This window comes from Ipomoea nil, unplaced genomic scaffold (assembly GCF_001879475.1).
Source record: "Ipomoea nil cultivar Tokyo-kokei standard unplaced genomic scaffold, Asagao_1.1 scaffold1101, whole genome shotgun sequence".
NCBI classification, from domain to species: domain Eukaryota; kingdom Viridiplantae; phylum Streptophyta; class Magnoliopsida; order Solanales; family Convolvulaceae; genus Ipomoea; species Ipomoea nil.
Genome location: NW_017617529.1, coordinates 537316 through 561018, shown reverse-complemented (window position 1 = coordinate 561018; position 23703 = coordinate 537316). Strand labels below are relative to the sequence as shown.

The window sequence follows — 23703 nt, the reverse complement described above, 5'->3', positions numbered from 1 at the left end:
GCCACGGCAGCCGAGAAAGGTGAAGAAGCAGCAAGAAGAACGAGGGTTGAAGCTGCACAATAGAAGACATTTTGTAATGTTTATACATTTATGCTTTATGCACATTGAATTGTAATATAATTCTTTTGAGATTATTAATGAAAATTTTCAGTGTTGGTGATGCGTTGTGTTTATTTTAGTACTTCAAATTCCTTAGAATAAAATATTTGTCAAGTTAAAGTTGGAACACTTGAACTCAAAGTTACCGATTCATTTTGTAATGTTTATACATTTATGCTTTATGCACATTGAATTGTAATATAATTCTTTTGAGATTATTAATGAAAATTTTCAGTGTTGGTGATGCGTTGTGTTTATTTTAGTACTTCAAATTCCTTAGAATAAAATATTTGTCAAGTTAAAGTTGGAACACTTGAACTCAAAGTTACCGATTCACGGAGATGAAAAATTTAGCCAATACAGGTCTCGAACCTGTAACCTTCGCATTATTAGCACAACACACTAACCAACTGAGCTATTAAGGCTTTGATTTCCCGCTTTCAGAACACTACTATATCCAGACACTTTTTCAGCTAAAATTGGCAAAAATGGTTATGAAATTCCAAGTGTTCATATGTAAAATGCTACACAAAATTAAATGACTTAAAACATATTCAGTGTCACTGTATTTTTTATTTATTAATTATGATCGATTTATCACCAATTAATTAAATGAGAGACAAGGGTTACAAACCGAAGAGAAAATTTTAATCCTACCGAAAGAGTATCGGGAATGACTCGGACGAAAAAGCGTAAGGGAATATTATTCAATATTACGAAAGACAATGGAATCTCCTTTGTAGATGGGATGACCACCGCTGAGTGCAATAGATGGTAGAGATGCGAGTTAAGCGAAGGAGTAAATACCCTTGACGCTTTCGATAACTACCACAGTTTTAGAATCAATCTCACATATGATCATCATCCGGTGATACCAGGACACATCCTGAGCTCAAGGAATCAAATTAACAAATTTTTAGACACGGCAGCCGAGAAAGGCGAAGAAGCAGCAAGAAGAACGAGGGTTGAAGCTGCACAATAGAAGACATTTTGTAATGTTTATATATTTATGCTTTGTGCACATTGAATTGTAATATAATTCTTTTGAGATTATTAATGAAAATTTTTAGTGTTGGAATAAAATATTTTTCAAGTTAAAGTTGGAACATTTGAACTCAAAGTTACCATATTAAAGTTACCGATTCACGGAGATGAAAAATTTGGCCCATACAGGTGTCAAACTTGTGACCTTCGCGTTATTAGCACGACGCTCTAGCCAACTGAGCTAATAGGCCTTTGATTTCTAACGTTCAGAACAATACAATATCTAGTCATTTTTTCAGCTAAAATTGGCAAAAATGGTTATGAAATGCCAGGTGTTCATATGTAAAATGCTACACAAAATTAAATGACTTAACACATATTCAGTGTCACTGTATTTTTTATTTATTAATTATGATCGATTTATCACAAATTAATTATATGAGAGACAAGGGGTACAAACCGAAGAGAAAATTATAATCCTCCCGAAAGAGTATCGGGAATGAATCGGACGAAAAAGCGTAAGGGCATATTATTTAATATTACGAAAGACAATGGAATCTCCCTTGCAGATGGGATGACCACCGCTGAGTGCATTAGATGGTAGAGATGCGAGTTAAGCGAAGGAGTAAGTACCCTTGACGCTTTCGATAACTACCACAGTTTTAGAATCAATCTCACATATGATCATCATCCAGTGATACCAGGATACATCCTGAGCTCAAGGAATCAAATTAACAAATTTTTAGACACGGCAGCCGAGAAAGGCGAAGAAGCAGCAAGAAGAACGAGCGTTGAAGCTGCACAATAGAAGACATTTTGTAATGTTTATATATTTATGCTTTATGCACATTGAATTGTAATATAATTCTTTTGAGATTATTAATGAAAATTTTCAGTGTTGGAATAAAATATTTGTCAAGTTAAAGTTGGAACATTTGAACTCAAAGTTACCATATTAATGTTACCGATTCACGGAGATGAAAAATTTTGCCCATACAGGTGTCAAACTTGTGACCTTCGCGTTATTAGCACGACGCTCTAGCCAACTGAGCTAATAGGCCTCCGATTTCCAATGTTCAGAACACTACTATATCTAGTCACTTTTTCAGCTAAAATTGGCAAAAATGGTTATGAAATGCCAAGTGTTCATATGTAAAATGCTACACAAAATTAAATGACTTAACGCATATTCAGTGTCACTGTATTTTTTATTTATTAATTATGATCGATTTATCACAAATTAATTATATGACAGACAAGGGGTACAAACCGAAGAGAAAATTATAATCCTTCCGAAAGAGTATCGGGAATGAATCGGACGAAAAAGCTTAAGGGCATATTATTTAATATTACCAAAGACAATGGAATCTCCCTTGCAGATGGGATGACCACCGCTGAGTGCATTAGATGGTAGAGATGCGAGTTAAGCGAAGGAGAAAATACCCTTGATGCTTTCGATAACTGCCACAGTTTTAGAATCAATCTCACATATGATCATCATCCGGTGATAGCAGGACACATCCTGAGCTCAAGGAATCAAACTAACAAATTTTTGGACACGGCAACCGAGAAAGGCGAAAAAGCAGCAAGAAGAATGAGGGTTGAAGCTGCACAATAGAAGACAGTTTATAATGTTTATATATTTATGCTTTATGCACATTGAATTGTAATATATTTCTTTTGAGATTATTAATTAAAATTTTCAGTGTTGGTGATGCGTTGTGTTTATTTTAGTACTTCAAATTCCTTAGAATAAAATATTTGTCAAGTTAAAGTTGGAACACTTGAACTCAAAGTTACCGATTCACGGAGATGAAAAATTTAGCCAATACAGGTCTCGAACCTGTAACCTTCGCATTATTAGCACAACACACTAACCAACTGAGCTATTAAGGCTTTGATTTCCAGCTTTCAGAAAACTACTATATCCAGACACTTTTTCAGCTAAAATTGGTAAAAATGGTTATGAAATGCCAAGTGTTCATATGTAAAATGCTACACAAAATTAAATGACTTAACACATATTCAGTGTCACTGTATTTTTTATTTATTAATTGTGATCGATTTATCACCAATTAATTATATGAGAGACAAGGGTTACAAACCGAAGAGAAAATTTTAATCCTACCGAAAGAGTATCGGGAATGACTCGGACGAAAAAGCGTAAGGGAATATTATTCAATATTACGAAAGACAATGGAATCTCCTTTGTAGATGGGATGACCACCGCTGAGTGCATTAGATGGTAGAGATGCGAGTTAAGCGAAGGAGTAAATACCCTTGACGCTTTCGATAACTACCACAGTTTTAGAATCAATCTCACATATGATCATCATCCGGTGATACCAGGACACATCCTGAGCTCAAGGAATCAAATTAACAAATTTTTAGACACGGCAGCCGAGAAAGGCGAAGAAGCAGCAAGAAGAACGAGGGTTGAAGCTGCACAATAGAAGACATTTTGTAATGTTTATATATTTATGCTTTATGCACACTGAATTGTAATATAATTCTTTTGAGATTATTAATGAAAATTTTCAGTGTTGGAATAAAATATTTGTCAAGTTAAAGTTGGAACATTTGAACTCAAAGTTACCATATTAAAGTTACCGATTCACGGAGATGAAAAATATGGCCCATACAGGTGTCAATCTTGTGACCTTCGCATTATTAGCACGACGCTCTAGCCAACTGAGCTAATAGGCCTTTGATTTCCAACATTCAGAACACTACAATATCTAATCACTTTTTCAGCTAAAATTGGCAAAAATGGTTATGAAATTCCAAGTGTTCATATGTAAAATGCTACACAAAATTAAATGACTTAAAACATATTCAGTGTCACTGTATTTTTTATTTATTAATTATGATCGATTTATCACCAATTAATTAAATGAGAGACAAGGGTTACAAACCGAAGAGAAAATTTTAATCCTACCGAAAGAGTATCGGGAATGACTCGGACGAAAAAGCGTAAGGGAATATTATTCAATATTACGAAAGACAATGGAATCTCCTTTGTAGATGGGATGACCACCGCTGAGTGCAATAGATGGTAGAGATGCGAGTTAAGCGAAGGAGTAAATACCCTTGACGCTTTCGATAACTACCACAGTTTTAGAATCAATCTCACATATGATCATCATCCGGTGATACCAGGACACATCCTGAGCTCAAGGAATCAAATTAACAAATTTTTAGACACGGCAGCCGAGAAAGGCGAAGAAGCAGCAAGAAGAACGAGGGTTGAAGCTGCACAATAGAAGACATTTTGTAATGTTTATATATTTATGCTTTGTGCACATTGAATTGTAATATAATTCTTTTGAGATTATTAATGAAAATTTTTAGTGTTGGAATAAAATATTTTTCAAGTTAAAGTTGGAACATTTGAACTCAAAGTTACCATATTAAAGTTACCGATTCACGGAGATGAAAAATTTGGCCCATACAGGTGTCAAACTTGTGACCTTCGCGTTATTAGCACGACGCTCTAGCCAACTGAGCTAATAGGCCTTTGATTTCTAACGTTCAGAACAATACAATATCTAGTCATTTTTTCAGCTAAAATTGGCAAAAATGGTTATGAAATGCCAGGTGTTCATATGTAAAATGCTACACAAAATTAAATGACTTAACACATATTCAGTGTCACTGTATTTTTTATTTATTAATTATGATCGATTTATCACAAATTAATTATATGAGAGACAAGGGGTACAAACCGAAGAGAAAATTATAATCCTCCCGAAAGAGTATCGGGAATGAATCGGACGAAAAACCTTAAGGGCATATTATTTAATATTACGAAAGACAATGGAATCTCCCTTGCAGATGGGATGACCACCGCTGAGTGCATGAGATGGTAGAGATGCGAGTTAAGCGAAGGAGAAAATACCCTTGACGCTTTCGATAACTACCACAGTTTTAGAATCAATCTCACATATGATCATCATCCGGTGATACCAGGACACATCCTGAGCTCAAGGAATCAAATTAACAAATTTTTAGACACGGCAGCCGAGAAAGGCGAAGAAGCAGCAAGAAGAACGAGGGTTGAAGCTGCACAATAGAAGACATTTTGTAATGTTTATATATTTATGCTTTATGCACATTGAATTGTAATATAATTCTTTTGAGATTATTAATGAAAATTTTCAGTGTTGGAATAAAATATTTGTCAAGTTAAAGTTGGAACATTTGAACTCAAAGTTACCATATTAAAGTTACCGATTCACGGAGATGAAAAATTTGGCCCATACAGGTGTCAAACTTGTGACCTTCGCGTTATTAGCACGACGCTCTAGCCAACTGAGCTAATAGGCCTTTGATTTCCAACGTTCAGAACACTACTATATCTAGTCACTTTTTCAGCTAAAATTGGCAAAAATGGTTATGAAATGCCAAGTGTTCATATGTAAAATGCTACACAAAATTAAATGACTTAACACATATTCAGTGTCACTGTATTTTTTATTTATAAATTATGATCGATTTATCACAAATTAATTATATGAGCGACAAGGGTTACAAACCGAAGAAAAAATTGTAATCCTAACTAAAGAGTATCGGGAATAACTCGGACGAAAAAGCGTAAGGGCAAATTATTCAATGTTACGAAAGGCAATGGAATCTCTCTTGCAGATGGGATGACCACCGCTGAGTGCATTAGATGGTAGAGATGCGAGTTAAGCGAAGGAGAAAATACAATACCCTTGATGCTTTCGATAACTACCAAAGTTTTAGAATCAATCTCACATATGATCATCATCCGGTGATAGCAGGACACATCCTGAGCTCAATGAATCAAATTAACTAATTTTTGTACACGGCAACCGAGAAACGCGAAAAAGCAGCAAGAAGAATGAGTGTTGAAGCTGCACAATAGAAGACATTTTGTAATGTTTATATATTTATGCTTTATGCACATTGAATTGTAATATAATTCTTTTGAGATTATTAATTAAAATTTTCAGTGTTGGTGATGCGTTGTGTTTATTTTAGTACTTCAAATTCTTTAAAATAAAATATTTGTCAAGTTAAAGTTGGAACACTTGAACTCAAAGTTACCATATAAAAGTCACCGGTTCACGTTGTGCAATTTGTAAACACCATTTCAAAATTAATAATGGTTTTTACATGCAAAGGGTTAGGAGATGAAAATTTTGGCCCATACAAGTTTCAAACTTGGGACCTTCGCGTTATTAACACGACGCTATAACCAACTGAGCTAATAGGCCTTTGATTTTTAATTTTCAGAACACTACTATATCTAGTCACTTTTTCAGCTAAAATTGGTAAAAATGGTTATGAAATGCCAAGTGTTCATATGTAAAATGATACAAAAAATTAAATGACTTAACACATATTTAGTGTTACTGTATTTTGTATTTATTAATTATGATCGATTTATCACCAATTAATTATATGAGAGACAAGGGTTACAAACCGAAGAGAAAATTGTAATCCTCCCGAAAGAGTATCGGGAATGAATCGGACGAAAAAGCGTAAGGGCGTATTATTTTATATTACGAAAGAAAATGGAATCTCCCTTGCAGATGGGATGACCACCGCTGAGTGCATTAGATGGTAGAGATGCGAGTTAAGCGAAGGAGAAAATACAATACCCTTGATGCTTTCGATAACTACCAAAGTTTTAGAATCAATCTCACATATGATCATCATCCGGTGATAGCAGGACATATCCTGAGCTCAATGAATCAAATTAACAAATTTTTGTACATGGCAACCGAGAAAGGCGAAGAAGCAGCAAGAAGAATGAGTGTTGAAGCTGCACAATAGAAGACATTTTGTAATGTTTATATATTTATGCTTTATGCACATTTAATTTTAATATAATGCTTTTGAGATTATTAATGAAAATTTTCAGTGTTGGTGATGCGTTGTGTTTATTTTAGTACTTCAAATTCTTTAAAATAAAATATTTGTCAAGTTAAAGTTGGAACACTTGAACTCAAAGTTACCATATAAAAGTCACCGGTTCACGTTGTGCAATTTGTAAACACCATTTCAAAATTAATAATGGTTTTTACATGCAAAGGGTTAGGAGATGAAAATTTTGGCCCATACAAGTCTCAAACTTGTGACCTTCGCGTTATTAACACGACGCTCTAACCAACTAAGCTAATAGGCCTTTGATTTTTAATTTTCAGAACACTACTATATCTAGTCACTTTTTCAGCTAAAATTGGTAAAAATGGTTATGAAATGCCAAGTGTTCATATGTAAAATGATACAAAAAATTAAATGACTTAACACATATTTAGTGTCACTGTATTTTGTATTTATTAATAATGATCGATTTATCACCAATTAATTATATGAGAGACAAGGGTTACAAACCGAAGAGAAAATTGTAATCCTCCCGAAAGAGTATCAGGAATGAATCGGACGAAAAAGCGTAAGGGCGTATTATTTAATATTACGAAAGACAATGGAATTTCCCTTGCAGATCGGATGACCACCGCTGAGTGCATTAGATGGTAGAGATGCGAGTTAAGCAAAGGAGAAAATACAATACCCTTGATGCTTTCGATAACTACCAAAGTTTTAGAATCAATCTCACATATGATCATCATCCGGTGATAGCAGGACACATCCTGAGCTCAATGAATCAAATTAACAAATTTTTGTACACGGCAACCGAGAAAGGCGAAGAAGCAGCAAGAAGAATGAGTGTTGAAGCTGCACAATAGAAGACATTTTGTAATGTTTATATATTTATGCTTTATGCACATTGAATTGTAATATAATTCTTTTGAGATAATTAATGAAAATTTTCAGTGTTGGTGATGCGTTGTGTTTATTTTAGTACTTCAAATTCTTTAAAATAAAATATTTGTCAAGTTAAAGTTGGAACACTTGAACTCAAAGTTACCATATAAAAGTCACCGGTTCACGTTGTGCAATTTGTAAACACCATTTCAAAATTAATAATGGTTTTTACATGCAAAGGGTTAGGAGATGAAAATTTTTGCTCATACAAGTCTCAAACTTGTGACCTTCACGTTATTAACACGACGCTCTAACCAACTGAGCTAATAGGCCTTTGATTTTTAATTTTCAGAAAACTACTATATCTAGTCACTTTTTCAGCTAAAATTCGTAAAAATGGTTATGAAATGCCAAGTGTTCATATGTAAAATGATACAAAAAATTAAATGACTTAACACATATTTAGTGTCACTGTATTTTGTATTTATTAATTATGATCGATTTATCACCAATTAATTATATGAGAGACAAGGGTTACAAACCGAAGAGAAAATTGTAATCCTCCCGAAAGAGTATCGGGAATGAATCGGACGAAAAAGCGTAAGGGCGTATTATTTAATATTACGAAAGACAATGGAATCTCCCTTGCAGATCGGATGACCACCGCTGAGTGCATTAGATGGTAGAGATGCGAGTTAAGCGAAGGAGAAAATACAATACCCTTGATGCTTTCGATAACTACCAAAGTTTTAAAATCAATCTCACATATGATCATCATCCGGTGATAGCAGGACACATCCTGAGCTCAATGAATCAAATTAACAAATTTTTGTACACGGCAACCAAGAAAGGCGAAGAAGCAGCAAGAAGAATGAGTGTTGAAGATGCACAATAGAAGACATTTTGTAATGTTTATATATTTATGCTTTATGCACATTGAATTGTAATATAATTCTTTTGAGATAATTAATGAAAATTTTCAGTGTTGGTGATGCGTTGTGTTTATTTTAGTACTTCAAATTCTTTAAAATAAAATATTTGTCAAGTTAAAGTTGGAACACTTGAACTCAAAGTTACCATATAAAAGTCACCGGTTCACGTTGTGCAATTTGTAAACACCATTTCAAAATTAATAATGGTTTTTACATGCAAAGGGTTAGGAGATTAAAATTTTGGCCCATACAAGTCTCAATCTTGTAACCTTCGCGTTATTAACACGACGCTCTATCCAACTGGGCTAATAGGCCTTTGATTTTTAATTTTCAGAACACTACTATATCTAGTCACTTTTTCAGCTAAAATTGGTAAAAATGGTTATGAAATGCCAAGTGTTCATATGTAAAATGCTACACAAAGTTAAATGACTTAACACATATTCAGTGTCACTGTATTTTTTATTTATTAATTATGAATGATTTATCACCAATTAATTATATGAGAGACAAGGGTTACAAACCGAAGAGAAAATTTTAATCCTACCGAAAGAGTATCGGGAATGACTCGGACGAAAAAGCGTAAAGGCATATTATTCAATATTACGAAAGACAATGGAATCTCCGTTGCAGATGGGATGACCACCGGTGAGTGCATTAGATGGTAGAGATGCGAGTTAAGCGAAGGAGAAAATAACCTTGACGCTTTCGATAACTACCACAGTTTTAGAATCAATCTCACATATGATCATCATCCGGTGATACCAAGACACATCCTGAGCTCAAGGAATCAAATTATCAAATATTTGGACACGGCAGCCGAGAAAGGCGAAGAAGCAGTAAGAAGAACAAGGGTTTAAACTGCACAATTGAAGACATTTTGTAATGTTTATACATTTATGCTTTATGCACATTGAATTGTAATATAATTCTTTTATTGTAATATTATTCTTTTGAGATTATTAATGAAAATTTTCAGTGTTGGTGATGCGTTGTGTTTATTTTAGTACTTCAAATTCCTTAGAATAAAATATTTGTCAAGTTAAAGTTGGAACACTTGAACTGAAAGTTACCATATTACAGTCACCGGTTCACGTTATGCATTTTTGAAACAACATTTCAAAATTAAAAATGGTTTTACATGCAAAGGGTTGGGAGATGAAATATTTGGCTCATACAGGTCTCAAACCTATGACCTTCGCGTTATTAACACAACACTCTAACCAACTGAACTAATAGGCCTTTGATTTTTAACTATCAGAACACTACTATATCTAGTTACTTTTTCAGCTAAAATTGGTAAAAATGGTTATGAAATGCCAAGTGTTCATATGTAAAATGCTACACAAAATTAAATTACTTCACACATATTCAGTGTCACTGTATTTTGTATTTATTAATTATGATCGATTTATCACCAATTAATTATATGAGAGACAAGGGTTACAAACCGAAGAGAAAATTTTAATCCTACCGAAAGTGTATCGGGAATGACTCAGACGAAAAAGCGTAAGGGCATATTACTCAATATTACGAAAGACAGTGGAATCTCCCTTGCAGATGGGATGACCACCGCTGAGTGCATTAGATGGTAGAGATGCGAGTTAAGCGAATGAGAAAATACAATACCCTTGATGCTTTCGATAACTACCACAGTTTTAGAATTAATCTCACATATGATCATCATCCGGTGATACCAGGACACATCCTGAGGTCAAGGAATCAAATTAACAAATTTTTGGACACGGCAGCCGAAATAGGCGAAGAAGCTGCAAGAAGAACGAGGGTTGAAGCTGCACAATTGAAATCATTTTATAATGTTTATATATTTATGCTTTATACACATTGAATTATAATATAATTCTTTTGAGATTATTAATGAAAATTTTCAGTGTTGGTGATGCGTTGTGTTTATTTTAGTACTTTAAATTCCTTAGAATAAAATATTTGTCAAGTTAAAGTTGGAACACTGGAACTCAAAGTTACCATATTAAATTCACCGGTTCACGTTGTGCATTTTGTAAACACCATTTCAAAATTTAAAATGGTTTTACATGCAAAGGGTTGGGGGATGAAAATTTTGGCCCATGCAAAGGCGGTTTCCTGCCGGAAGTCATGGTTTCCGGTGGAAACCAGATCTTGGTTTCCGCCGGAAACCAGATATGGTTTCCTGCGCGGAAACCATGACATGGTTTCCTGCGCGGAAACCATGACATGGTTTCCGGCGGAAACCACATTTTGGTTTCCGCCGGAAACCAATGAATATTATGTTTTTTTTTAATAAATAATATTATTTGATTTTAAAAATAAATATTATTATTTATAATATTATTGTAAATTTTATATATTTTAAACAAAATAATTACTTATATAAAATGTTTAATTATACAATTCTACATCATTTCCGGAAAATGAGCCAAACACCAAAAAACAGTTTTCCATTGTGCAGCCAAACACAGGAAAGGAAAATGACTTCTGAAAAATGACTCATTTTCCAAAAGTCATTTTCCTGCTTTCCAAATGGACCCTATGATAACAATTGATTTCTATAATGGCATGTTTGGTTCATGGAATAGGTCAGGAATGGAATAACATTCCATGGAATAGACCTATTCCATCGTTTGGTTGGATCATTTTGTCATGGGAATAACATGCTATTACCTTCGCAAGAGGAATAGCCATTCCTAGGGGAGCCTTGGTATTAGCTATTCCCATGCCCTTGGGAATAGCTTTTATATCACAAATACCAAAAATACCTTTTGCACATTATATAATATTTGTATTTATTTAATTTATTTAATAATATAATGTATATATTTAATTAATTATAATCTTTATCTATCAATAAATAAATAAATATATATATATATATATATATATATATATATATATATATATATATATATATATATATATAATAGTGACCATGGTCGTCTTCCTTCGTCGGCCATGACCATCTCCGTGAAGAAGATAGCCACCGGCTGTCCGGCGCGGACAGTCGGTGGCGGTTCTTCTTCTTCTTTTTTTTTCTTTTAAAAAAATGTTTTTTTAATTTTTTTTAATTTATGTATTTTTTTATAATAAAAAAATATTTTTAATTTTGAATAAATAAATTATATAAATTATTAAAAAAAATTATATTTATATAACATGAGGGACCAAATGTGCTACATTATGAACAATTAAATGGTTAAGTTTGTTCAAATCAATTGATATGGGCTAAATTTCCAAAAGTAAAATAATTGAGGGGCCAAAAGCGCCATTTTCTCTTCTTTTTTTTTTTTTTTGAGGCATAAATTTTAATAAAAGTGAAAAATCTATTTGTACTCTTTTACCCCTAAAATAATGTTCACACATTATTAATGAGAATGTCATACAAAAATTTAGTTGTATTACAATATAATAGTAATAATGTTAACAAGCAAAATTATGTTTTGAATTTATTTCAAAGACTAGTTTTTTTTACGCGCATTGCGCGATTAGGATAATGCGTTTTTTCTTAAATAAGTATTTTAAAGTTTATCAAGGCAAAATTATATTAGAATTGTTCATGCATAGATATAATTGAATGTTGAATTTGCATATTTAAATTGATAATTCTAAGTTTACAAATGCAAGATAATATAGTCAAGATTGATTATAATTGTCAATAAAATAATTGTATGAGTATGGTTGAAACCAAATACGGGACATAAGGGAGAGCAAATAAAAATTATAAAGCATAAAATATTAAATATATACTAATATTGTTTGCGGAGATTCCGGCAGTAGGATTTATGGTTAGAGTTCTGTTAAGACTTTAATATTATAATTATATTAGATTAATGTTTTAGTTATAATTCTATATTAGAATTAGATTAACGGTGAATAGAAGAGTTAACGGATCTGATAATCATATAATTAAGGATAAATTAGGAAATCTCAAGTAAAAATTAAAATTTGAACAATCTGAACTATTCATTTGATTTAATAATTTGACGGTCATTTTTTCTACCCAATGTTTATAATTAAATAAATATTTGATAGTATATAAATGCAAGATTATTATATATGAGAAGTTCAACATAAGTAATTTCATGTCTATGTTTATTTAAATATGTAATTCATAGTATGTGAATACAATGTAATATAAGAGATTCATTATAATTGTTACTAAACTTTTTTTAAATAGTAATCAAGTATTTTTGTTGCAAAGGGTTCTAATATATTTAATGAATGCACATATATACGAGATCAATGAATGAATCAACGGTACCAGTCATTTATGTGTTTTGCTCAGTGTTCATTTAGTTCAATCATTATTGTTGAATAAATTATTATGGATAAAGAAATTCCTAATTTAAGTAATTTAGATGTAGTAAAAATTTAAAAAATTTAATTATAATGTAACGCAAAGATATTGGACGATTGGTAAATATGATGTAACCCAAATATCAAAATGCTAAAGAAAGTGTTTTGGTTAATTTAAAACAACAGTTTGTTCCAAACCACTGAAAATACAAACATTGCAATTTACAATATTTTTCACTTAACGTTTTTTGAAAATGATTTCCCCAAAACACAATTATATTTTTTAAAAAAGTATTATTAAAACAATTATTATTATTATTATTATTATTATTATTATTATTATTATTATTATTATTATTATTATTATTATTATTATTATTATTATTATTATTATTATAACCTTAGCTCATTTTAAATGTTAATTTAAATAGCTAATTTTTTCGAATATCTTTTTACCAACCGTTGATATAATTCGTTGGTCAAATCCGCTAACGCTAACCGCTAACTGCTGATTGTCAAACAAGGACATTGCGATGTAATTTCTCACTTCAATTTTTTGTGGGATTTGAATACTCTCTTTGTCAACAAATCCCTCAAGTAGTTAATATAATTGGCTTTATTAATTTAAGTTTTTAAAATTTTTCCATGGTATTAATAAAATACTTGGTAAATAAATATATAGCATTATTTTGTATTATAATTTTGATATTTAATTAAAAAAATAGTGCACAAAAAAGATAATAGACAATGTAGTGAATATAATCAATTGATGAATTTGAATGTAAAGAATTTTTACATTGGAGAAAAATAAAGACAATATAACTAATGAAATTATTTCTCTTAATTAATTTATTAATAATAAATAATTTATTTTTAATAAAGACATTGTAGGGAATATAATCAATTGATGAATTTGAATTTTGAATGTAAAGAATTTTTATATTGGAGAAAAATAATGACAATATAACTAATGAAATTATTTTTATTATTTAATTTATTGATAATGAATAATTTTTTTTGAATAAAGGCATTGTATACACATACTTCTAAATTAAAGAGATGCATATGTATTATTTTTTGTTGTAGCTACTAAATTATTATTTAATTTAATAAGAGTAAAATAGAGTACTAATTATGCCAATTTTGATTGGGATGTGGTTCGAACCTAAGACCTTTCTTATTTAAATCAATGAGTAAGTTAACGGTGAACTAACATAAATTAACGGAAAAAATCATATTTAACGGAAAAGTTAACGGATAATCATATTCATTAAGGATAAATTAGGAAATCTCAATGAAAAATTAAAATCTGATCAATCTGAGCCATTCATTGGATTAAAATATTTGACCGCCATTTTTTCTATCCATTATAGGCCTAACTCTCTTGGACTCTTATTAGTATAGTAGAAATTGGCGATATTTTGAAGCATATCTATACCAAATCTATATAAATGAGTGTTTGGTTATACCTTTAAAAAAATATAAAGAGTTTTAAGTGTTAATTTTTTTTTTTTTAGCAAAAATGACATTGTAAGTGGTTATTTTGTGGTACAAATATCACTAGAGTCTATTTTTGATTTGTGTTGAGTCAAAGTGAATTCACATTCTTCTAAGTAAGACGAAGAAATTGATATATTGTACGCTCAAAATGAATATAAATTATTTACATAAATCATATATGAGAATAAGTTATGTTGACTCAAAGTATTTTGTCAAAGTTATGTGCAAAAAGAATTCCAGTTTTATAAAGGAATATCAGTACTAAGAGGAATAGTTATTGAAGAATACTAGTTCTAAGGGGATTTGTTGTTGAAGATTTTCTAGTTCTATTTTGATTAGGAATAGTTTGTTATTCACGAATCTGTTAGGAATAGCTACTATAAATAGGGGATGTCCTTTATTGTAGATCTCAAGCATTCAACATTAATCTTGTGAGGTACGAGAGTCTTTGAGAATAGGATACTAAATTCCCCTAGAAAGTAGTACATGTGTTTAGGTTTCAATAGTTTGGTGGGAAAGATCATTCTATTGTGTAATCTTAGGTTCCAAACACTGTACTTTAAATATTGAGCTTTTAGTGGATTTAGGCAAGTTCTCAAATTGAGAAGTGCCTCGCAGATTAGGGTTGTTTGCCCGAACTGCGTTACAGATTGTTTGTGTTACAACTTCAGTTTCGGTGCTGCGCTTTACAAATTTTCAATTGGTATCAGAGCCAAACTGCTTAAGTTATTAGCAGGATCCTAATGGAGTTTCCCAGAGAAGGACTGTCAAGCACCAGGCCCCCTGCTCTCTTTGGTACAAATTTCTCCTACTGGAAAGCTAGAATGAAAATCTATATTTTGGCACAAGGAGAAGGAGTTTGGGATGCCGTTGAGAAAGAATGGAAGAATCCAGTTGATGATAAAGGTAATCAAAAACCTAAAACAGAATGGAACGAAGAAGAGCGAAGGGAATATAATTACAATTCAAAAGCAATGAATGCCATCTATGAAGCGGTAAGTGAAGATACTTTCAAACTAATCGCTACCACTGGCATAGCTAAAGTTGCATGGGATATACTATGTGATCATCACGAAGGAAATACTTCTGTTAAGCAATCCAAGCTGCAAATGATACAAACACAGTTTGAGAATTTAAAAATGGAAGAAGATGAGGATATCTCACAGTTTAGTGCAAGAGTTTTAGGGATTGTTGGAGATGCGTTTAACCTAGGCGAACCTATTCCTGAACCTAGGCTCGTCAAAAAGGTCCTACGTTCCCTACCTGAGAGATTTATGATAAAGGTTACAGCCATCCAAGAAAACAAAGATCTAAACACCTACAAACTCAGTGATCTAATGGGAAATCTTCAAACATATGAGCTTGAGATACTGCAAAAAGGGAAAAATAATGACAAAGGAATTGCACTCCAATCAAAGCAGAAAGAGAGTCCAGAAATTGATACTGAAACCATGGAACAATCAATTGCTCTCCTAACAAAGAATTTCAACAGAGTTCTCAAAAAATTCAACAAATCTAGAAGCAAAAGTGCTTCAATCAACCAAGGGAACTTCCCAACTGGACAAAATCAATCTATTTCAAAAGGAAGGGAGAGTCTAAAACCTGAAGGAATTCAGTGCTACGAGTGCAAAGGGTTTGGACACATCCAGTCAGAATGTCCAACATATTTTAAAAGGAAGAACAAAACATATGTGCCAACACTAAGCGATGACTCAGATAGTGAAGAAGACACCAACACTAATTTCATAGCATTCACCGCAAATCATGAGAATGACAACGGAAACGAAAATGATATGCAAGAACTGCTAGAGTCATATACCCAATTGTATGCTAAATGGGAACAAATCATCAAAGTGAATCTAGAGCTCATGCAAGAAAATCAGTTTCTAAAAGGTGAAAAAGAGAGAGAAGAAAAGCGTCTCAAAGAAACTCAAAATGAATTATTAGAATCTAAAAATAGAGAGGCCAAACTGTTACAAGAAATCAAGGCACTAGATGGAAGGCCTAGATCTCCAAATCCAGCGTCCAGTAAGGGGGAGAAAGACAGAGACCAAGGTGTTTGCCAAAAATTTGACAAAGGGGGAGAATGTTGACTCAAAGTATTTTGTCAAAGTTATGTGCAAAAAGAATTCCAGTTCTATAAAAGAATATCAGTACTAAGAGGAATAGTTATTGAAGAATACTAGTTCTAAGGGGATTTGTTGTTGAAGATTTTCTAGTTCTATTTTGATTAGGAATAGTTTGTTATTCACGAATCTATTAGGAATAGCTACTATAAATAGGGGATGTCCTTTATTGTAGATCTCAAGCATTCAACATTAATCTTGTGAGGTACGGGAGTCTTTGAGAATAGGATACTAAATTCCCCTAGAAAGTAGTACATGTGTTTAGGTTTCAATAGTTTGGTGGGAAAGATCATTCTATTGTGTAATCTTAGGTTCCAAAACTGTACTTTAAATATTGAGCTTTTAGTGGATTTAGGCAAGTTCTCAAATTGAGAAGTGCCTCGCAGATTAGGGTTGTTTGCCCGAACTGCGTTACAGATTGTTTGTGTTACAACTTCAGTTTCGGTGCTGCGCTTTACAAATTTTCAAGTTAAATAGAAAACATGTGTATGTATCTCGTGTTATACATTTCTGTACATCAAGTTACGTTATTTTGTACCTTAAACGTAAGCATTCTGTACATAGAATAAATTAAAATTTGTGTTGAAATATAAGAAACAGAAAGTTACAAAATCTATTAAAGCTTAAACTTCAAACGACGTCTTTTTGGTCTAGGGTCCACAATGCTATGTGGACCATGATTCACGATATAAATTGTCCGTGTTGGCTTGGCAGGCCCATGGGTTGTGTGCCTTCAATCATTATTGTTTGGACCATATTTTATCTACTATAAAATAATGTACATTCAGTACAAAAATAATGTACATTCAGTAGAAAGATAATGTATATTGTATACAGGGGATGTACATTATTTTTGTTTTAAGTGTACATTATATTGTATAATGTACGTTCAGTACAAAAATAATGTACATTTAGTATATTAAAAATGTACTTTTTGTTATGGTCCACATAACATTGTGTGGACCATGGTCCATACAATAATTTGCCGTGTGCCTTAATCCAGCTGTCCAAATCCTTTTAGATCAAGTCAACACTTATCCTTTATTTTCATCAATTATGAGTTTATTCTTGCTTCAAAATATTAAACTCCTTCAAATAATAATAATAAGAATAATAATAAAACAAGTAGACTAATTACAACTTACAAGTTTACAACTGCGATGACGCAATGACAGAATAGTCTACAATATGAAATAAAATAGAAGGGCAGCCAACAAGTCGCTTTGGCCGAGTGGTTAAGGCGTGTGCCTGCTAAGTACATGGGGTTTCCCCGCGAGAGTTCGAATCTCTCAGGCGACGAAATTTTTTGTGTTGCAAATAGCAATGAAAAGTGGCGTTCGTTAGTTTAATACTCCGTATATTTTCTTTCTAAAAAAGGTTTACTTCGGGGATAACTCCGAACTTTATGCTTCGCTTTATTAAATAATAATAATAATAATAATAATAAAATTGCGAAGGGCCTTGTGGTCTAGTGGCAATTGTAACACCCCCGATTTTTAGCATAATTTAAAACCATTAAAGCTTATGAAATAAGGATAAGTCTATCATTAATACCCAAATAAGCGGAAGCTAAACAAGATAGTTTGAGGGTGCTATGCCACATCTAAGATTGAGAACCTAGATGCACATGCTAATAATTAACTAATCTAATCATAATCCATAACAATATCTGAATACAAAGGCGGCTCACAGGCCAACAGCTAAAGCTAGCTATTATCTAAACTAGGAACCACAGCTCCGACTAGCACGCTCACGAACCAACTAATCTGTACCTGAAAAAAACATGCGGTATAGCAATCGTTAGCGAATAATGTTAAGTAACCCACTCCCACCCATTGAGTACAATAAGTATAAATATAGGAAAACTATTTTTGAGATTTTGAAATACATAAATATAGTCCTAACGACTCTAGCTTTAAAATCAAGATCATGACTCAACAAGGACACATGCACCATGATATAATCAGACTCAAGGCATAACAGTGCTAATGACAGTATAAGACCCTAATAAGACATAAGCATGCAAATCAGGACTACAAGACACGACCACGACAGCAAATCAGGACTACAAGACACGACCACGACTACAAGACACGACCACGACAACAAATCAAGACCACAAGACACGGCAACAACAACAAACAATAACAACACACATGTCCATGTTCCAACCTTATACCAAGTTCCAACCTTTACTCCTCTCCATTCTTATATCAGTTCCAACCTGTACCTCCAGGCCACCCTGTACACCAGCCCCCCTTATCCCTCCGGAGCAATGCTCCCCGCCTATCCATTCCGCCGATCCAAAGCACACTCAGTGCCAAAGGTACCGCAGCACCACTCACAAGATAAATGCACCGCAGCACAATATCATAAGCACTGCAGCGAAATATTTATATATGCAAATATAGCAGTTTGGAGAGATTACATGAAAGTTACTGGTGGTTTAAAACTCAACTTTCATAAGATATATCTTAACTAATATATCAGGCAAGCGAAATAATAATTACGTGAACAATGTACAACATGTACATTTCGTAAAATATGAACATTTATAAGTTTATGCACTGCATGTGAAATTATTAAGTAAAACGTATATATTATTATATATATTTGATGGGGATATTGGAGGTGGGCCACAGGCATAGAGAGCGTACGTTGTTGGGCCGACAGGGGAAGCAAGAAAACTGGGCCGGGGGGTCAGGAGGGGCCGCCGGCGCCAGGCCAGAGGTCACGACCCCAGCGCAGTCGGAGAGCGGCCCTAGCCGGGCGTGGCCCAGCGCGCCCGGAGCGCGGCCTTCGCGCCGGCGTGTTGGGGAGGCCATAACCGGCGCCGGTGGCCTCAAAGAGGCGCCGGCCGGGACGATGGCCCCAACCGTCCGCGGCGCACCCAATGCGCCCGGAGCGCGGGCCAGAGCGGCCTTCGCGCCCGGCGCGCTAGAGGGGGTCATAGCCGGCCCCGGGCGGGAGGCCGGCGCTGGTGGTCGAGAAGGGCGTCGGCCAAGGCGCGCGCTGGCCCTGGCCAGCTGTGGCGCACCCAGCGCGCCCGGAGCGCAGCCCGGCGCGACCGCGGTCCCGGCGCGCCAGGGTGTCGGTCTCGGGCAGCACTCGCACGCAGGGGGGGGTTGGTGCGCCGAGCATGGTGAGTCGGGGGGTGTGAGCAAGGTGGCAAAGGCGTGAGAATCCTGGGAAGGCGGAGAACGTGATGTAGATGGCGATACACAAGCGGAGTGGGGAGTGGCAATGTGGGACACGTGGACGCCAAAGAATGAGGGGGGTATGCTATAAATAGGGGTCCTGGATCCCTAGTTAGGGGCAACTCATACACGACAGGCACATTAGTCCAGTGGTCTTGATCTCATACTCTCAATCCAGTCACCTAGATTCGATTCCAATCAGTAGCATAGTCAGCTATAGCCCATCCTGTGGGCCTTGTTCTTTGTATTTGGGTCGCTGTTCTTGGGCATGTACCTCGGGCTTCTATACGCATCATGTTGGGCCTAGCGCCCTATACCCATTCTGTACTCATGTACCCGGTTTATGGTGGACCCGGTCCTAATAAAACCATCATTGGCACCGTCTGTGGGGCTCGATACGATTAGTCCGTGTTAGTAGTCTCTACCACTCTAACAGAATTCCGAGGTACGTCGAGATGGTCAACCCATCAGGAGAGCGCCTGCTTGACCCCCCGCATAGTAGGCACGAACGTGACGCCGGCCGCCGCGAGGTGTCGGAGGCGCCCGCCTCGGTTTGCGCCGAGGATGGGAGACGCAGGGACGGCGAGCGAGCCAACGTTATCCACTCCGGGCCACCCCCGGTGGGCCCAATGGTGGTGCACGTGGCCATGGGTCGCGGAGGGATGACGCTCGCGAGGTTGGTCTGGATGAAGCCGAAGGCGAAAGCGCATATCGCCCCCCTGGGCCGGCAGCTCGGGTCAACCCCCCCCCCCCCCCCCCACCGCGGAGTGGCTGGACGCGATTAACACCAAGATAGATGAATTAGTGCGGTGGAAGGAACATAGCGCTCACGCCGTGATTCCTCGGATTTCCCTCACCCCGCCCTTCACCCCCAATATCATGAACGAACCCCTGCCCCCCCCCCCAACTTTAAAGCCCCGGACATGAGGAGGTATAATGGTACAAGCGATCCCCAGGAGCACGTCCTGACATACCAGGCGGCTATGATGCTCATGGGGTCGTCGGACGCCCTGATGTGCCACTACGGCCACGCCACCAATGACTGTCAGGCATGGAGGAAAGAGATAGAGTTCCTCATACAAGCGGGAAAGTTGACGAATTTCATAGACTGGGAGCGGCTGGCTGCGAGAAACGCCAGGCGTGCGACGGTTGGGCCTGCAGGGGAGGCTAAGGAGAAATCAACTGACTCCGGGGAAGCGCCCAGTGATCAATGTCATCTTCGGAGGAGGGGCCCCGAGGGGGGATGGAGGTAGTTATGTAGGTGCAGTGGACGAACACCCCTAGTTGAAGAGGCCCCGTCGGGAACCGATTTAGTTTTCCGACAACGACTTGCCAGCAAGGGAGACCACCCCGAAGGACGCGCTCGTGGTCGCCATGGTGGTCAATGGGGTCTGCGTCAAGCGTGTGCTTGTGGACACGGGAAGCAGTGTCAACGTAATGTATCACGACGTCTTCGTAAAGTTAGGGCTGAGCGAGGATCAGTTCCGGCCAGTGAGGACGCCACTGGCTGGTTTCACTGGAGACACCACAGAGACAGAGGGGTCGATAGTGCTCCCCGTGGAAGTTGGCAGTCCCCCGCACGTGAAAAAAGTAGACATGGAATTCCTTGTAGTCAGGATAGTATGCGCCCCATAACCTCATCTTAGGAAGGCCTGGGCTGGCAGGGTTGGGCGGACTCATTTCGATGGAGCATCTATGTTTGAAATTCCACACCCCCGAGGGAGTGGGGACGGTACGGGGTGATCAGCACCTCGCCCGAAAGTGTTATAAGACAGCGTGCGAAAGAATGCTAACTGAAGAATTACCTGTCCATACAGTAGAAAAGGAGGTCGAGAGGGAGAGGAAGGCAGGACCCGAACCAGCCGTGGAGTTGGAAGAGATCCCCCTGGACCTAAGTCAACCTGACAAATGCGTCAAGATAGCCAAGGGGCAAGGGCCTTGCCCCGAGACTGCGGGAACAGATAATAACTGTTCTACGCGAATACTCGATGATATTCGCATGGGGCACAGAAGACATGCCCGGGATCAACCGCTCTATCATATCACACAGGCTGGCGGTAGATCCCAGTTTTAAACCCGTTAAGCAGAAAAGACGACACTTGTCGGCTGAGAGGAGGGCATTCGTGAAGTCGGAGGTAAACACGTTCCTAGCGATAGGGCATATACGTAAGGCAATGTATCCAGCATGGCTGGCCAACGTGGTCCTGCCCCCGAAGCTGCGCACATGGCGCATGTGCGTGGACTACACGGATCTAAACAAGGCATGCCCCCAAGACCCTTTCCCTTTGCCCCGTACGGACCAATTGGTAGACGAGACATCGGGATGTGAACTGCTGAGCTTTATGGACACGTTCAAAGGATACCACCAGATCTTCATGGCGGAGGAGGACGAAGAGAAAACGGCGTTCGTGACCCCCGATGGTATATATTGTTTTCGGGTCATGGTATTCGGTCTAAAAAATCCCGGAGCCACATTCACCCGCATGGTGGCAGAAATATTCAAGGACCTCCTCGGAAATATAATAGAGGCCTACGTGGACGACATGCTGGTAAAAAGCAAGGACGCCGGCACCCATCCAGAATATCTAACCTGGTGCTTTGAGATTATGAGGCAGAAGAACCTGCGCCTGAACCCAAACAAATGCGCGTTCGCGGTGATGGGAGGAAAATTCCTGGGATTCATGGTTACTCACTAGGGGATAGAGGTCAACCCCGAAAAGGCACAAAACATCCTCAAGATGCAGCCCCCCACATCGATAAAGGATGTCCAAAGACTCAACGGCCGGCTGGCCGCCTTGAACAGATTCATGTCCAAGCTCGCGGAGAAGTCCCTCCCATTCTTCCAGGTCATGAAGCAGAGGAGCGGTTTCACTTGGACCCCGGAATGCCAAGAAGCCTTCGACCAGTTTAAGGCATACTTGTCCGTGGCACCGGTTCTTTCCAAGCCGGAGAAAGGGGAGGCATTGTATGTATACCTCGAGGTAGCCCCCGCGGACATTAGCTCGGTGCTACTCAGAGAGAAGACAGGCATCCAGAAACCTATCTACTATGTCAGCAAAGCCCTGCATGACGCCGAGCTCAGGTACACCCCGCTAGAAAAAACAGTATACGCTCTCGTTAGAACAGTCCGGAAGCTGGTATACTATTTCCAAGCACACCACATAATCGTCCTGACAGACCAGCCCCTGGGCACCATCCTGAGGAATCCGGTCTCGTCGGGCCGCATGGTGAAGTGGGCGGTGGAACTCTCCCAATACAGTATCGAATACTGCCCGCGCACGGCCATCAAGGGTCAAGTTCTCGCTGACTTCATCGTGGAATGCACCATCCCGGAACGCCAAGAAGGGCAGCCTAAAGAAAGCATAGGTGAGTGGGAGATGTACACCGATGGCGCCTCGAGTAAAAATGGGTGCGGAGGTGGCGTCGTGCTCATCTCGCCGGAAGGGTTCAAAGCTTACCAAGCCCTCAAATTCTGCTTCCCTCTCTCCAACAACGAAGCTGAATATGAGGCCTTGATCGGGGGCTTGAGGCTCACCCAGGCCCTACAAGCACGCAACCTCAAGATTCGGTCAGACGCGACTAGTCGTGGGCCACATCAACAATCAGTTCGAAGCGCGGGAAGACAGGATGCGGCAGTACCGAGACGTAGTGCAAAGATTATTGGCCTCTGTAGATCGGTGGGAACTAGCCCAAATTCCGAGGGCAGACAATGGCGAGGCAGACCTATTGTCCCGAATTGCCCAAGGTCTCGAAGACCACCTAAGTTACGTGTCAAAGACAGCCCGGACGATCGACATCGACACACCCAGCATAGAAAAGGACGAAGTCCTAGCTATAATG

The 23703-nt window shown here is 37.2% G+C and overlaps 6 non-coding genes across 6 annotated transcripts; 1 reads left to right on the top strand and 5 right to left on the bottom strand.

Annotated features, from left to right (window-relative positions):
* Positions 1–1260: 1260 nt before the first annotated feature.
* Positions 1261–1334, bottom strand: TRNAI-AAU. Its single transcript has one exon. It is a non-coding gene; the product is annotated as a tRNA-Ile (tRNA).
* Positions 1335–4525: 3191 nt separating this feature from the next.
* On the bottom strand, positions 4526–4599 carry TRNAI-AAU. Its single transcript has one exon. It is a non-coding gene; the product is annotated as a tRNA-Ile (tRNA).
* A 736-nt stretch (positions 4600–5335) lies between these two features.
* Positions 5336–5409, bottom strand: TRNAI-AAU. Its single transcript has one exon. It is a non-coding gene; the product is annotated as a tRNA-Ile (tRNA).
* Positions 5410–6249: 840 nt separating this feature from the next.
* Positions 6250–6323, bottom strand: TRNAI-AAU. The gene has a single exon. It is a non-coding gene; the product is annotated as a tRNA-Ile (tRNA).
* Positions 6324–7163: 840 nt separating this feature from the next.
* On the bottom strand, positions 7164–7237 carry TRNAI-AAU. Its single transcript has one exon. It is a non-coding gene; the product is annotated as a tRNA-Ile (tRNA).
* A 10646-nt stretch (positions 7238–17883) lies between these two features.
* On the top strand, positions 17884–17965 carry TRNAS-GCU. Its single transcript has one exon. It is a non-coding gene; the product is annotated as a tRNA-Ser (tRNA).
* The last annotated feature ends 5738 nt before the right edge of the window (positions 17966–23703 follow it).